The following is a 16,749-nucleotide window of genomic DNA, read 5'->3' on the forward strand; positions in this document are numbered from 1 at the left end:
CTCAAAAACAACCTTAATAACACAGGATTTCTAATGGCATAAACTCTATTAAGCTGTAATACAACAAGTTCAGAATCTAACCTCACTATCAAACGTCGAATTCCAAATGAAATAGATTCGGATAATAATTCAACCACTGCACTGTATTCTGCAATGTTATTCGTTGTTTGACCGAGGCTTACCCCATGCATAGAAACTAACTCGTCAGAGGGCGAATAGATAACCCAAGCTGCGGAAGAGATATTCCGTGTACTACGACAAGCACCATCAGCAAATCCAATGTATGTTTGGAGAGGCGTCGACATCTACAATATCAAGAGTAAAACCAAGATAAGCCAGAATAACGACGAAAAACCACACTCTCTAAGCTAAGCACACTGACTAAACTAACACACTTGCTAGCTAGAAAGAAAATCTAACCTATCTAAAAATTTCTCCATACCCATCATTTTAAGCATAATACCTCTTTAGGTAAAGTCCATTTCTGGGTTTACCCAAAGAGTCCCCATCAAAGTCAACTAGCTCATAAGCCCCTTTTGCTAGCTTTCGCTTTACAATGTAGGGCCCATGCCACATGGGAACGAACTTTCCGGCACCTAGCTTATCGTTAGCTTGATCATATAATAGTACTAGGTCTCCTTCCGAAAAACTTCGAGGGGTTACATTTCTATCATACTGAGCTTTCATTCGTTTCGCGTGAGTCTCGATTGCCAATGTAGCGTCACGTCGAGTCTCATCTAATTTAGCCAAGTATAATAAACGTTTCTCCTCTTCGGAAGTAGCTGGAAGTAATTCGACAGCCATTTGAAGTGATGGGATTTCGCATTCAATGGGTAACACAGCTTCTAAGCCATAAACTAGCTGGAAAGGAGTGAACCCTGTTGAATTTTTCACTGAGGTTCGGTATGCCCATAGCGTGGAAAATAACATGTTGTGCCAATTTGACCGATGAACACCAATGGTTCGTCGGATCATGATAACTAGAACTTTGTTGATAGACTCAACCAAACCGTTGGCTTGCGGATAATAAGGAGTAGAGCTATCGTGGCGCAAACCAAGCTGGCTTGTAAGCTCAGTCATCATGACGTTTCGAAAATGGCTCCCATGGTCAGTAATGATTGCTTGTGGGACACCAAACCTAGTTATGATATGATTGAATACGAAAACTGCAGCTGTTTTGCCGCTTGCGTCGAATGTAGGCATCGCCTCGGCCCACTTAGTAAAATAATCAACCGCAAGGATGATATACGCATGCCCCCCGGCCGAGTGAGGGTTACAAGTAATAAAGTCGATACCCCATTTGGCGAATGGACCAACGGCAATTATAGGGTGGAGAGGAGCAGGTGGAGCGCGCATCTTGCGATCAAACACTTGACAGTTGTGGCACTTCCTGACTGCAATGATACAATCCTTAAACATAGACGGCCAGAAATAGCCAGCGCGCAACACCTTCTGAGCTGTGGCATACCCAGACATATGACCGCCACATGCTCCAGAGTGACAATCATTCAAAACCCTCTCAGCCTCTTCGTGAGTTAAACAACGTCGAAAAACTAAGTCTGCCCCCCGGCGATAAAGTGTATCTCCAATAATTTTGTATGGCTGGGATTGAAACCGAATTTTTCGACGTTCTGCTTTGGAAGCTTCAGGCCGAAAGGTTTGGGTTTGGAGATAAATGATTATATCCCCGTACCACGGATCTACAGTACTGATAAGAAACAAAGATTCGTCCGCAATGGACTCTTCTGCCACAGTCTCTGTGTCAGCACTCGGGAAATCACACATCAATTCCGCAAAAACTAAGGATTTCTTAGACTTGGACCTTTCGAACTCCAAGTCGAACTCTTGCAGGATGAAAATCCATTTAGAGTACTTGCCCCCTAGCAGTTGTTTTGTCAAAATATAAATCATAGGGTTGCAATCCGAAATAACTGTAGTTTTGCGGAGAAGAATGTAGTGACGGAAACGCTGGACAGCTTGAACGGCTGCCAGGGCCAATTTCTCCACATGCGAATATTTTAGCTCAGTGGGATTCAAGGTCCTACTAAGATAATATATCACATGCTCCGCTCCGAATTCATCTTCTTGAACTAACACCATTCCAATGGTGGAATGCGAAGCTGCGAGGTATAAGAAGTAGTCCTGGTTGTAGTTGGGAGGATGCAATAACGGTGCATGGGTCAACGCGTGTTTAAGTGCATCAAAAGATTGTTGGGCAATCTCGTCCCAAAAGAATTGTGTGTTCTGTTTCAACAACCGTGTAAAACCTTTAGTGACCTCGGCGTAGTTTGGGATGAATCGGCGTAAAAAGTTCGCTTTCCCTTGCAAACTTTGGAGTTGGCGCAAACTCGAAGGAGGAGGCAATTTGATGATAGCCTCGACTTTCGAGGGATCGACGCGAATGCCGGCTTTTGAAACAACAAATCCCAGCAATCGACCTGTTTCTATACAGAAAACACACTTGTGGGGATTCAACCGAATTCGATAATGCCTACACCTCATAAAGATTGCTCGTAGGTGGACAAGGTGATCAGCTCGATGTAAAGAATGAGCAGGCAAATCATCGAGATAGGGTTGCACAATGTGCTTGATGTCATGAAATGCATAAGACATTGCCCGTTGAAAAGTAGCGCCGGCATTCTTAAGCCCAAAAGGTAATTTGCAATAAGCAAATGTCCCCCATGGACAAATGAATGCCGTTTTTGGTTGGTCGGCAGGTAGAATATTGATTTGATTATAGCCCGAGAAACCATCCATGAAGGAAAACATTTCACTTCCGGCACAATCATCAATAATTTGATCGATATAAGGCGTAGGATAGTTGTCTTTTGGACAAGCTCGATTGATATCCCTATAGTCGATACAGATTCTTATTGTTCCTTGTTTTTTATTGACGGGAACAATATTCGATACCCAATCCGTTAACGGGATCGGATAAATGAAACCTGCTTTCAACAGCTTTTCGACTTCTGCTTTAATCGCAGCCGCTTTTCGAGGGTGAATCTGACGCAACCGTTGCCGAATGGGTTTAGCATCCGGGTAGGTTTTGATTTCATGAACAACAATGGCAGGATCGATTCCCGGCATTTCCTCGTAAGACCAGGCAAACACGTCGCGGAATTCTTGGAATAGGGCCTTGTAAGTTTGGATTTCTTCTTCAGTACATGCGGCACCTATATGAATGTTTTCCTCGATTCCGGGCTTCACTGAAATATCAATGGGAATAGTACGAGAAATATTCCCTAAATTCAACTCTGAATCAGAATGTTTCGTTGGATCCTGAGCGTCTTTGACATATTCAGCGGTAAAGATAGATGAAAAATCATTTTCAAATGCATCATCCTTAGGTAAAAACGAAGATCTGTGATGGAGATCCTCCCATGGTAGATTGTCTACACTTAGGATTTCGCGAAGTTGTTCGTCAGATGACACAACTTCGGGAAACGCTATCCGTTCTAAGTGTGAGGTGAAAAGTGATTCTTCACTGACCACATTCATTTGGTCGGCTTTGGTTGAATGAAAGTCGGTAAAAGACATAAGAGCTTCATAAGCAATTTCATACGGACTCAATGGCATAACATCACCGAATGAGTCTATCTCAGAGTCAGATGGAACATACCAAGGATCATCATAAATAATGTTTTCTGATGTGATCATATGAATTGTTGCAAACGAAGGTTCTACGCTGAGTGGAGGGAGAGGAAAAGTTCCCAGTAAACCGGAATCCTTAACTAAACCTACACCAACGTCCTTATAAGGGATTGTCGCCTTACCAACATGTTGGATACTCTCTGAAGAGGCTGGGTCGGATGAAAAGTATGTCAGCTGATCAATAGTCACGATCTTACCGTTATGTGGAAACTTAATTACTCTGAAGACCGATGAAACGACCGCTGTCATAGCATATGACCAACTTCGACCCAAAAGAAGGTTGTAGTCTAGAGGGGCATCAACCACTTCCACATCCAGACTAACGGTTTTACCTTCGACCCCTATAGGCAATTCTTGTAGAATACCAAACGGACGGAACCCACGGCCATCAAAGGCCTTAAGGATGGTGGGGGATTGGTTCAACGAAGGAGAACCAAGCGATCTCCAACATTGAATCGACATAATACACGTAGAAGCTCCCTCATCAATCACAGTCCGATGAATAGGCCTGTTTTTTACTATCACTGGAATTTGGAAAGCCATTTGATGGGGGAGACGTGGCGTACTATTTTCTAGATCAAAGATCATTAGGTTCGGGTCCTGAACATCGACAGCTCCGATAGCCGACAAAAGCAATTTCCGTTGTGCTGGGCATGATTGCAGCACTTCGAGTGCCGACATTGCTGAAGGTGAAACAGCTAAGTCCTCAACAATGTTGTAATTCTGGGCTGCTCTCGCATGTGGATTGAAAGCAGACCTTCGAAGTACACCCTTGGCGGGCGGCTTAATCACTAAGTCTGGGTTAGGTTTTTCGATCTGTAGTGGATCGGAACCAGGAGCTGAGGTTGATGGGTTAGAGTGAGAAGATTCTGCTTCCTTGCCATCAACAGGAGCCTTACTACCATAATCTTGCGATCGAGTCGCAATCCTTACATGAGACATCATCAAAATGGGTTCTTCACTGGCATTCGAAGAAGAACCTATCATCTTATTTTCCTGCTCCGGAAATGGATTTTTTAACACAGCAGGAGTGGGAGAACCTTTGACTATTTTCACTACCTCGGCCCGATGAGGGCAGTCTCTCGTAAAATGATCCTCTTCACAAATAAGACAAGGATATCGAGGTTTGCGTTTTTCGTCATTGGTTTCCGACTTTTCAGTTTTCTCCTTTGGAGCCTTGTCTGCTTTAGCCTTCTTCTTTCCTTTCTTCTTCACACCGTTTTTTGGTTTGGCCGTAGATGATTCTACAGCGTGAATATCGGCGGTAAGTTCAGGAGAAGACTCTCCTGTCGGGGAATCGGGCAAAGTGATAATAGGAGTAGTTGAAGCCTTGGAAGACTTCTTCTTGCTCTTTGTAGTCACGATACCAATCATACCATCAGCGGCATGAGATCCCGAAGGAGCAGCAGCGATTTGGTTCGACTTTGGAAGATCCGGAATCTTCTCGTGTAATGTACCTGACTGCGTGTAAACTAAGTCAAGGTATTGTGCCTGAGCAATGACTTGCTCCTCAGTAACTACTCCGGCCTTAGCTACATCTTCAGTAATTCTTGGTAATAGTGATTTAACAAACCATTCAGCTAAGATTTGGTCCGGGATAAAAACTTTCACTAGTCTTCTTCGACGTCTCCACTCATGGATGTGATCAGAAATATACGTGGAGGTCGATTGTTTTAGTGAAGTTAATAACTCTGTACCGTTATCGTATCTGACTGGTAACTGAAAATGAGTTAAGAACGAGGTAGCTAACTGGCTAAAGTTGTAAAAAGAGGCCCGTGGTAACTCAATGTACCACTTGGCCGCGAGACCAATGAGCGTACGCTGAAAAAGACGTAAACGGATCGAATCATCCGAGATGGAATTTGAAGCACACCAGAGGTGGTAAGTCATCACGTGATTGGACGGATCCTCTCCAGACTTACCTTCGAACTTGGGTATATCGCTGGGCAACTTATTTGGCATTGGCGGCCAGAACTGAAGATATTGAATTGGATCGTTCGTTAGGCGCGTCAAGTCGGGTAAATCTAAAGTTGCAATAAATGGTAACTGCCGGTTAGGATCTCTAAAACTCTGGGTCACAATACCAGCCCCAGGAGGAGGATATCCAGGATAACTAGGAACAGGAGTCGCATTTGGGATATTATATCCTCCTGGAAAACCAGGATTAACCGGACCGTACTGGGGTTGCTGAGGTTGTTGATAAGTGTACCCAGGATACGGTTGATACTGGTAAACCGGTTGTTGGGCAGCTTGCCCAGGTTGATACTGTCCCTGGTACGGAGGTTGAACAAATTGAGGTTGAGTAGTAACAACCGTACTTATACCAGGTTGGCCTACAGGCATCTGGACTGTGGTTTGAATCGTAGATCCAGACAACGGTACAGATGTCTGAGGAGTGGTTACAGGGACAGTAGAAATCGGAGCTGCCGATACTCCAGAAGTAAGTATGGTAGATGTAGCGGTAGTTGCTGCAGCCGTTTGAGATGGAGTACCAGGTGCAACTGGCGGCTGAGTAACTACCGAAGTTACAGGGGTCTGAACACTTGACTGGACAGGTTGCGGTTGCTGGGGTGGACCAGGAACCACAGGTTGTCCTGCTTGAGGTACCGACTGTATACTTGGTTGCAAAATCTGTTGACCCTGTGACGGATCCCACACTAACATTCCAGGGTATTGACCCATAACAGGTTGAGGATACTGAGATCCATAGCCGGATTGAGGATAGGGTTGATAATTGTAAGGTGCAGTCCCATATGATTGCCCTTGAGGTGGTTGATAACTTTGACCAGAGTATTGACCCGTAGGTTGATAACCTTGAGGTAAATACGGGTACTGGGGTTGACCTTGACCTTGAGGTTGGTATCCTTGAGGTTGATACCCTTGGGGTTGATACCCTTGGGGTTGCCATCCTTGAGGTTGCCATCCTTGAGGTTGATATTGATACTGAGGTTGACTTTGGGGTACATATTGAGGCTGGGGTTGACCTTGAGGTATGTATTGCCCCATAGGAGCGTACTGACCTTGAGGTTGCCCCCCAGACACGAATGAAGTACCTTGAGGTTGCCCCCCAGGCATTAACGAAGGTTGCCCCCCAGGCGGTAATTGGCCACCTTGAGGTTGGGTAACGGGAACTGAACCTGACATCATGTAAATGTCACCTATACTCAATGGTACATTACCACTGTTTCCAACTAATAACCCATGATCAATGGGTTGAGGAGATGCTCCCGCAAAGGTACCAGAAAGAGATTGATACCCAGTAGGAACAGAAGGACCGCCATGTAAAAAAGATTCAGGACTTTGCGTAAACACAGATGACTGACCAGACATATTTACAGGAGTATGAATTCCTCTAGGTGGAAAAGGAGTACGAGGTGTAGAAAAACCTACTGAGTTGTCTAAAAAATTGGTTAACGCAAGGTACCAAGAAGTACTTCTAGGAGGACTGTAAAAGATGGATTCACGCTCCCTTAGATCAAGGGTAATTTGATCTTCAGGATCAGAGACGCCTATTTCTTCCTCTGGAACAAGTTCTTCTATAGCAATTAAACCAACAGGAAGATTTTCGGTGATAATTCTTTCTATTCTTGGTGAATCGGGAACACTAGGAGTTGGAGTAACAGGTTCGGAAATTTCAGGTTCTTCGCCTGTTTCACTGGCAGATGAAAAACTACCAGCAAGCTCGAAAACTGTAACAGTTTCGGGATTGTAACCTATTTCTAAACTTTGGTAATCTGGATGGACTACCAAGGAAGATTCTCCTTCTTCAGGTGAACCTACTCTACTGTCACTAGGAAGAGTTACAAGGACCTTTAACCCTTCGTACTGACCCGGAATGTCTTCAAAAGATTCACCCCGCGATTTACGGAGTTTTCTTAACAAATCTATTCCGGTAACAATCTCAGGAGACTTGCCCCAAAGTCGACGGGACTGTCTCGGTAATTCCGCCACAATTAATGATTTTTAACTACAACACACGAAAACAAAGTAAAAATTTCAAATCAAACCACCTAAAGTCTTCTAAAGAAGCAAACAAATTTGAAGCACACGCCTAAAGAATCTAGAGCATCAAACCAAACACAAACAGTATCTTCCGGACCAAAAGCGCTAGTTGGTGATTAGGTCCAACCTCGCAGGATTCAGTACAGAAATGGCGGGTGGAACAGTTACGCCAACAACCTGCTTAATGAATAGACTGGACCAAGTTCCTCCACTTTAACCGTCTCGAAGTGAAGTGAACCCCCCAGAAAATCCAAGTGAGTATAGCCGACATCTGCTCCAGGTACAGTGGGACCTTCCCTCCACCGTCACCTTGGGTAGAATCCTAGAGATTATGGTCACTAAGGTTACCAACGGCCACAAGTACACCTGGGGGAACAGTCTAAACTCCGACAGCACGCAAGGGCAGAGTAACAAGCTCAATCCCTTTACCGGCTCCTTGACAGTAATCCAAGGTTTACCGATAAGTGACCCCTGGCTCCTCGACAATGGTTAATCCGAGGTTTACCGTTTGTAATACGTACTGTCTGGCGTCGTTCCCAACGAGGTAGGAATGATCCCCTCACTGGTTCGGACACGAGCTCGTGCTTCTCCTTTAAGAGGAGCTTTCCCAGAGTGTAAATGTAACAATTGGATTTGATTCTATCACAAGATCGACTACTTGTTTGTTTTACTGCCTTGGAGAGTTAAGTACTCACCTATTCCAAGACACTAGCCTAAGCTATGTTGGTGCTTTAGAGCCCTAGAAAATAAAAATTACTAGATTGATTTTAATTTAAGCGTTACTTTTAAGGTTGTTTCTTAAGTCAAAAGGGATGGAAGTGAAACCAGTGGTGTGTTGACTCGACTCGAAACCACTACAAAATGCACCTAGGATGATTTACCCACTACTTTACTTTTTCGATGAATTGCTTAACTAAAAAGTTGAGAGAATGCAATCTTTATAAAAGCAACTTCTTAATTGAAGACAATCAAAGAAACAATTCGTTTGTCTTTTCCAAGCATAAAAACATGACCGCTCTTTTCATGCACGAAAAAAAAACTCTTTTCCTCTTTCAAAAACAAAAAGCTACTTGAAACAAGACTTTTAAAGAAGATGTTTTTGTATTTTTCTTTTAATAAAGCAAATAAATCTAATATAACCAAAAATCAATCTTAACAACTATTAAAATCTACGAAAATTCACTCATAAGCAAACTAAAAGGCAAATTTACTCTAAGCAATCTTAACGAGGCCAAAACTAACAATGATTATTCTAAGGTGTTTTACTTGATCACAATCAAATCAAGGACTAGCTTATTGCAGAACCAAAAACTAGCCAAAAGAAAACTCTAATCTTTTTGTTCTTTTGTAAAATGGAAATCAACACTTTATAAACAAGTAATTCGAAATTTGACCCAAAACAACTTAAATGGCAAGCTGCTCACACAAGGAGACTTTACGACAGGCCCGACTTCTAAGAAGGCTGACTAACCAGAGAGATCTAAGGCTGGACAACTTTCTACCGTCAAAGTCACTACAGGACCTATCCAAAAATCAAACCCTAGGTCTAAACTTCGTTGAAATCCACTAAAACACTCAAAGCTTACAAAACAAGTTCAGGTGAAAATTTTTGACAGGGTACTAAAGGATCTGGGCAGAAAACACTAAGAAAAATCAAAATCTAAAAGCAATTAAAGCAAAAATGGAATTTTCCTAAATTTTACAAGAAGACGCAGGCAACCCGTTATAACAGGTGCGGGCCCGCTCTGTGCAAACGACAACAGCGCGTCCAAAGACGCACTGTGCAGTACTCAGAGGGTGCGTCCTTCTGGAAAAATTAAGAAAAACCAAATCTAACTAAATCTAAAGCTAAGCCACCCAAATACTAATTCTCACAGTCAAAAACCAGAAAATAAAAATGATTTTCTCAGAGCAAAGTTCACACAAAGGAAAAGACTCTCTCATTAATGGATTCCCCAGTGGAGTTGCCAATTTGTCGTGGCGGAAAAAGTCGTTTGTGCGGACACAACTGACCTCCCTAGGAGTCTAAACTCTCTAGCGACAAACAAGACAAAATGGAGTGATCTTTCTCTAAATATACCTTTTAAAACATGAAAACTACAAGTGTTTAGGCTTACCTTATTCCAAAACACTATTGTTGTAGTCCATCCTTGCCGATCCGGATGAGCTCCTCCTTCATGTCAATTCCTGCAACCACAAACAATCAAACAATTACCAAGCACTTGCATTTCATATAATAAAACATATATTCAACATGCAGACCAAGGAACACATGAAATAACTCATTAACACAAGCTATTGAGAAAAATAAACCAGTTTGTATTAATAACGAAACAAAGAAACTCTTACAACCTGGCCTTGGTGTTGTGCAAGTTCCTCCTAGGGTCCATCAAGGGTTTTCCTCTACTTTGACAAAGCTCACCCACTTCCAAGTAGAATCAAGCAAAGACAATCTCTCCTCACAAGGTTCTAAATGGGAGTCCTAATTCCTGCAGCGTTTACCCAAAGAAAATGTATAGCTCCAACCTCTCCTCCCTCTGGCTCAATGTCTTTATTTATAGTGCTGTAAAGAGGTTATTCAGGTCCATCATCAATGGGATAATCCCCCTCTTTAGGTGGGATAGCTCCCTTATTGATGGGATAAGTTCCCCCTTAATAGAGATACATGAACCAACTAGAGGCGCATCCATTTCATCAAACCGACCTCTAGAAGGTTCTAGAAGTAACCACAAGTAACTTTTTTAAGATGAAACTCGTGCATTTTACCTTTTACAGAAGGACGCACCTGTCCCTTAACATACAGAGCGTCCATGGATGCAACTTTTGTGAACATGGTGAGCGTCCCCGCAGGTAAGGCTAGAGAGAACCTGCGACCCCAGAGATAAACATATTTTTTACAAGACTTTCTCTCTTCTTTGAGTTTGAGATGGATAGCAGAGGCATAAGACTTGCCTAAGAGGGTAGCATGACTGTTGATTTGAGCCATACTAACTGTAAGTAGTCATGGTGACATTTTTTAGTGTAACAAGTCTTGCTGACAACCCTGTCGAAATGTGGTATGCAACCTCTTCCATGACCAACTTGTCGATGGAAAACTTCGGTAACGCATGCAGAGCCTTCTCCACATTGTACATCTAGATGAAGGTGCGAAGGGATGAGGCATACAAATCTACTATGTTAACCAATGCCTCTATCACTGCCTATGACATGCAAGGCAAACCTTGCTGAAAGATCATCATGTACACCGGGGTGAAAAAGTGGTCTGATAGCTCTAGTATTACATGAAAGTTGCACATAGAGAACAACCTATAATAGATGTGCACATAGGGTTTTGAAGGTGTCCATGCCAAACCCCAGCCAAGGAACTGTTGACGGGCACAAATTGCATCAAGAATGTAGGTGGGCATGAAGAGCTTCTTGCTGACCCTTGGGTGGATGTCATAAATTTGTTAGTTCCCCCTTTAGTTGGAGATCCAACATGTCAGACCAGTTGAAAGGTCTTCCTTCATTTTCCAGTTGATCCAACACAATCACCCAACTCTACGGGAATGTCTTTGTACTCTCTTGGCCATACAAGGAGCATGCGAAGATGACCAAGAATGATAAGTCTTCCAGAGTGTCTTTGTATTGTATACTTGGTTGGGTCTCGTCCTGAACTTAGATGGCTCTCTACCCAACTCTTCAAGATGTCTCTTGAGTTTGCATTGCTACTGGGATTGGTGAAGAGTGTATCCATTTTGTTCACCAGCCGCGACAAGTGATACATCTTCTGAAAGTTTTCTACCCTAAAGGTAGCAAGTTATATTCCACTAACACTGCTTAGTACCATTATCTATGGATCAGTATGTGAGACAATCCATTGGATCATGTTCATGCATGGAAATGCAGGATACATGAATGCAACCCGGTATAAGCCAGACTTTTATATGTTGACATAGACTTTGCGGTCCTCCATATTCTCCTCAAAGGTGCATGAAAAGATTTCATTGATGTACTACCATGTGATCTTGATCTCCTTGTCTATGAACAGCTTAATATCTTAATAGATGGGCAAGGTCATAGACACTTACTCAACCAGATCTCCAGTTGTGCTCTCTATGGTTTCCGTTGACCTAGCTCTCTATGAAGCCATTGTACATGCATTTTTGAGAGACTGGAGAACACCTGTGATACCTGGAGATAGAGAAATTCTCATGGCAAGAAAAATGTTAGTTGAAAACCAAAAGCAACTTGAGGACTGACATGCAACACACCTAGGTTACTGCTTGGCAAAATTGCGCATTTTTCTCTGGGAGAGGCTGAGAGACTAACTACTGGAACTGCATAGACCACACTACAGGATGTCAGTGAGGTGATTGATTGTTGGAAATGCATAGAGCACAGTCCAACTCAGCCTGTTGAGGACTAGAAATGTGCAATGCGCAGTTTCAGTTAGCATGACTACTACTTGGGAAATGTGCAATGCGCAATTTCAGTCAGCATGACTGCTACTTGGGAAATTTCACTACGCAATCCCAGGGCCCAACTGAGGCACTACCTCTCAAAACTGTGTAAATAACAACCTAGGAGGCTAGTGTGAGGCAAGATCTACTCAAATACTGGGATCCAGGGAAGGCCTTCCATCCCATAAATGCGCAGTGCAAGCTGGGCAAGGCAGGGTCTGGGCCATGGCAGCTCAGACCTACTGATGGGTGACTGAAAATTAGTAAGGCCTAAATGCATGTGAAAATATGGGTGCATATATGAGAGAATGAGCATGCATCCAACCAGTAAGTGCAAGATTCAGTAATATGGGAAAACAATGAAGTTTCTGAAGTGGGCCACCACAACGACAACTGTTAGTATAGAAACAATGACATGTGTGTGACAACAAAGAAATGCAATGTGAAACTCAAAACAATGCTTCTACAAGTTAAATTGCCTTGAAATGACAACAAGTGTTCAATAAAACCAAGCAAACAACATTCACACAAATTGAAATGTAAAAAGCGACAGAAAAGAAGCAAAATTCATGAAAATCAGACTTAACTGGAAAAAGTTGCATTGAGTGTGTTGAAGGTTCCTAGATGCATTGGGAATGCTAGAGCTCCAATATCGAAAGTGAAGAATGAGCTCCGAGGCTTCGAATAAATATTTTTTGCAAGATCAAGGCTTATGATGCACATGCCACAAATCTAGGAAGAAGCGACACTTGGTAGGAGGTTTCTAAAACATATTTTTCATGTAACCCCATCTGCTAAAAATATATCCCTAAAATCTACGGATATTTTTTGCTTTCTTTCTTTTTTATTTTTTGGTAAAAAGGTTTCCCATGCATGCAAGGCAATATTGCAAAGTCGTGGAGGGAACCGGTCAACTTGTGAGCACATGCAATGGTTAGCAACCATAGGATGAATTCTGTGTAGTTTCTAGGCTGAGTGGCTCTATCTACCCCTCAAGCTCTGTGCAATTTTTGGATTAAAGCCGAAGCTACCTATAATAGCCCTGGTGAAAGTTCTATGTAAAAATATATATAAATACCATGGATGATGGGACACATATTCCAAGCTGAATGGTGGGCAAGACATCCTAGGGGATGTTCATTTGGTTGTTTATGGCTAAGGAAATTCGCAAAGGCAATGGCTAAGGCATTAAACAGGAAAAAGGTATTTTGACACAATTATTTATGAAAATAATGGAAATTAGGAGAAAAGGAAGGTGAAAGGTCACAAGTTGAATGTGAGGAGGAAATTGAAGGAAAATAATGGAAAATGAAGAAAATAGAGGCCTCATTAATAAAAAGGCTTCTCAAGATCAGTTGGGAGGACTTTGTTAGTTTAGTTTTGGAGCTCTCTCGTTATTCTCTCTCTCTCTCTCTCATACTCTTGGACACTTACAGTTTTCTTGAAGCACTTTGGCCTTAGAGAAAGAAATGAAAAGAAGGCAAGAGGAAGCAAAGATCAAGCAGGGAAAGGTGGGATCAAGCAACTACAATAGGCTTCATTGTAGGTATCAACTTACATGTGTGTTTTCCTCGCTAGATTTTGTATGCATGGGATTGCATGTGTTTCTTTTCTACCATGGGATGGATATTGCCAGGTGTGACATTATTTTCAGCCTAGCCTTGCCATTTCCCGGTAGTTTTGTTGAGATGGGTTCTCTCATGCTTTTTGTGGAGGATGGACGGATTGGGTTCGACGCTAAGTGGGGTGGATCTCCGAATTGACAAACACATGGTGGTAGTGGTCCTTGAACCAGATTGAGGATGCATGAAGCCACTGGCCTAGTAACCCTTGAAAAACACTGTGGGTTGCGGTAAAGCCAGATTGTGTGCCTCGATGGGCCTAGGAATCCTTGCCGGTGAATGGTGAGATATACGGTAAAGATAAGAGGTGGATTTTATCTCTGCTGGGCCTAGTGATTCCGGGATGGAATGCATGGTAAAGTCTAGAGAGTATGTCTTGGTGTAGGGCCTAGTGATCCCTGGATCAGACTACGGATGCATAGTAAATCTTGAGAGACTTGGAGGCACTCAAATTCTTCACTATGTAGGTGGAGAACCTTGGTGGCATCCATATTTATTGGTGTTTTTGATGTTTTCTATGAGTCTCGCAATCATGCTTGGAATATGGCATATGGGTGATTGGCTAAAGAGAGACCTGGCTCAGCCAATCTATGGTCGAGTGGAACGTGGTAGTCCCATCTCCAGTTGGTTCATTGCATTCATTAATGAGAAATCCATTCCCTTGATTTTCTTGTGAAAATGTAGTGATATATATATGGATTTTGATGGTTGATATGTTTATTGTAGTTATGCTCCTATTATGTTGGTTTATATGCACATTTACCCTGGAGGGTGTTACACTGCCAATCAGAATTGTACAAATTCTGAGAGCAAGCCCAGTGATGGGCTACTCTGTGCAATTTTCTTGGGGAAGGAATATTGTTTGCTCTACCCAATTTTGGAGAGAAATTCTGGCTACCAGGATGCACTACGCAATTCTAGAGAGCAAGGTTGGTTGCCCTCAAGTGTTGTGTAGTTTTCCAAGTCAGCACAAGAACCAAGTTGAGACCAAGTCATGGGAGGTTAGCTTGCGGGTGAAAGACAAAAAAGTTAGTGAACACAAGTTGTTATTCCAAAGAAACTCAACTCAAATCATAAGTACCTAGGCAGTGAAAAACACGCTTCTAAGGATGGTTGGTAGGGAGGCTCCAAAACAAAGCTAAGGAAAAATTTTGGAGGATAGTTGTAGCCACTACAACACATGGTTTTACTTTTAAGAGAGAATATTAAACAACTCTTACATACTTTCATTAATGACCTCTACATCATTAGTTCCTACGAAACAAATAATGGCAGATAAAATATCTTGAGCAGGTTCTAAAAATAAATTTAATGGAAAAGTCGAGATCAATTTAGGAACGGGAGTATTAGGGGGCAACATGAACTCAATCATTGTGTTCTTTTCTGCTTTTGATAACTGCTTTTATATTTTACCTGCACTTTCTTCAGTTATAACTAGAGGGATTTTAACAAGTTCTAAACACAACATACTTCATATTGGCCCAAGGAAAATATGAGGCGTGACATGACCTTCCTTTGAAATGATATTATTTTTACTATACACAAAGTACATCCCACACCGAGAGATAAATTCGGCAAAATCGTAGGCTTGGGGAATGGTAACAAACGCAAAACTGGATTCACAATTTGAAATGAGCCTAAAGAATGAATGGTTTTAGTAAATGTTTCTTCCCTAACTTTGTACAGGTCAAATTTATAAAGGGTGCCATATACACTAGCTTCCCTATCAACTAATGGTACATTATCAAAATTTATAGTGTCGGATGATGCATGTTTTGAATTTTTAGTTTTAGTCATTTTGTTCTTTTTAAGGACCAAGAAATGAAGTAGAAGCAACCTAGTATTTTTTCACAAGGTCTACTGATTTGGAGCTAGCTGTAGTCTATAAAGAACCACTTTAACTCGTTGGGTTGGGAGATAACTCAAAAGTTGTTGTTATGCTTTATTTCTCAACCAAAGTAAATGTATTCTCCCTCTTTTCTAATTATAAATATGTTTCATTCAGTTACACATGAATTTCGAAAATCTAAATGACCTCAGTGATGAAATCATGTTGAAGTGTTGCTAACAGGGACTTCCATGTTGTCCATCCACATCAAATATCATGTCAACGCTCTCAACTTCATCAATTGTTAGACATATCCTTCGTGGATGCCTATACATTTTCAAGATCTTTGTTACATCATGTGGCTAGGCCTTTGGCAAAACGATCTTCATTACTTTTATGGTTGTGTGCCTCCCCCCATTCCCCCCTTACCAGTTTAGGGTTTTGCGACAATGGGCCTCATAATAAATCTTAGCCACTGATCTTTGATCAATGAAGTTCAATTACTACTGACCACACCCTCAGACCCCCTTTTCTGCTAAACTTCAACATGAGTGGGAGGTCCACATTCGTTTCTCCACCATTTTATCATGCACTATGAAAATCAACGGTAACACTAGCTTTTAAGTTGTGCCTTGCGCTCAAATTATTCAATTTTTCTAATGTAAGTGCTTCATTCTTGCAACATAATTCATATCTCTATGCTTAAACATTAGAACATGCCTCATATATATTTTTTCTTTTGATATATTATATACAATTTTTATTTTTTCAAAACAAAAATATTCTCTTACAATGAAAAAAATCGCAAGTATACACCCAAAACATGTTATACATAATTCAATAATTGTACACAAGTCATGTTAAATAATTCTAAAAATTAAAACCTTGAAAACAACTTGCAAGTGTACACCCAAACCATATTAAACATAATATTACAAAGATTTAAACCTTAATTAACATTGTAGATAGACATTTAGCGTTGCATTGTGTAAACATTGTAGATAGACATTTAGAGCTGAATTGTGTAAGTAGGTTGAATAATGATACAAAAGTGCTAACAAAAATTTATATATAAAGAAGGGACAAAATTAAAGGGAGAGAAAAAAATCTTGAATTAAGATTAATAGGTGATAAACAACAATAAAAATTTTAAAAATGTCAAAATTAATCGTTAGTATTATTAAAAAATTAAATTTTAATAACA

This window comes from Pinus tabuliformis, chromosome 3_2 (genome assembly GCF_031772625.1).
Source record: "Pinus tabuliformis cultivar Carrire ecotype Pingquan chromosome 3_2, CPIR1, whole genome shotgun sequence".
Taxonomy (NCBI): domain Eukaryota; kingdom Viridiplantae; phylum Streptophyta; class Pinopsida; order Pinales; family Pinaceae; genus Pinus; species Pinus tabuliformis.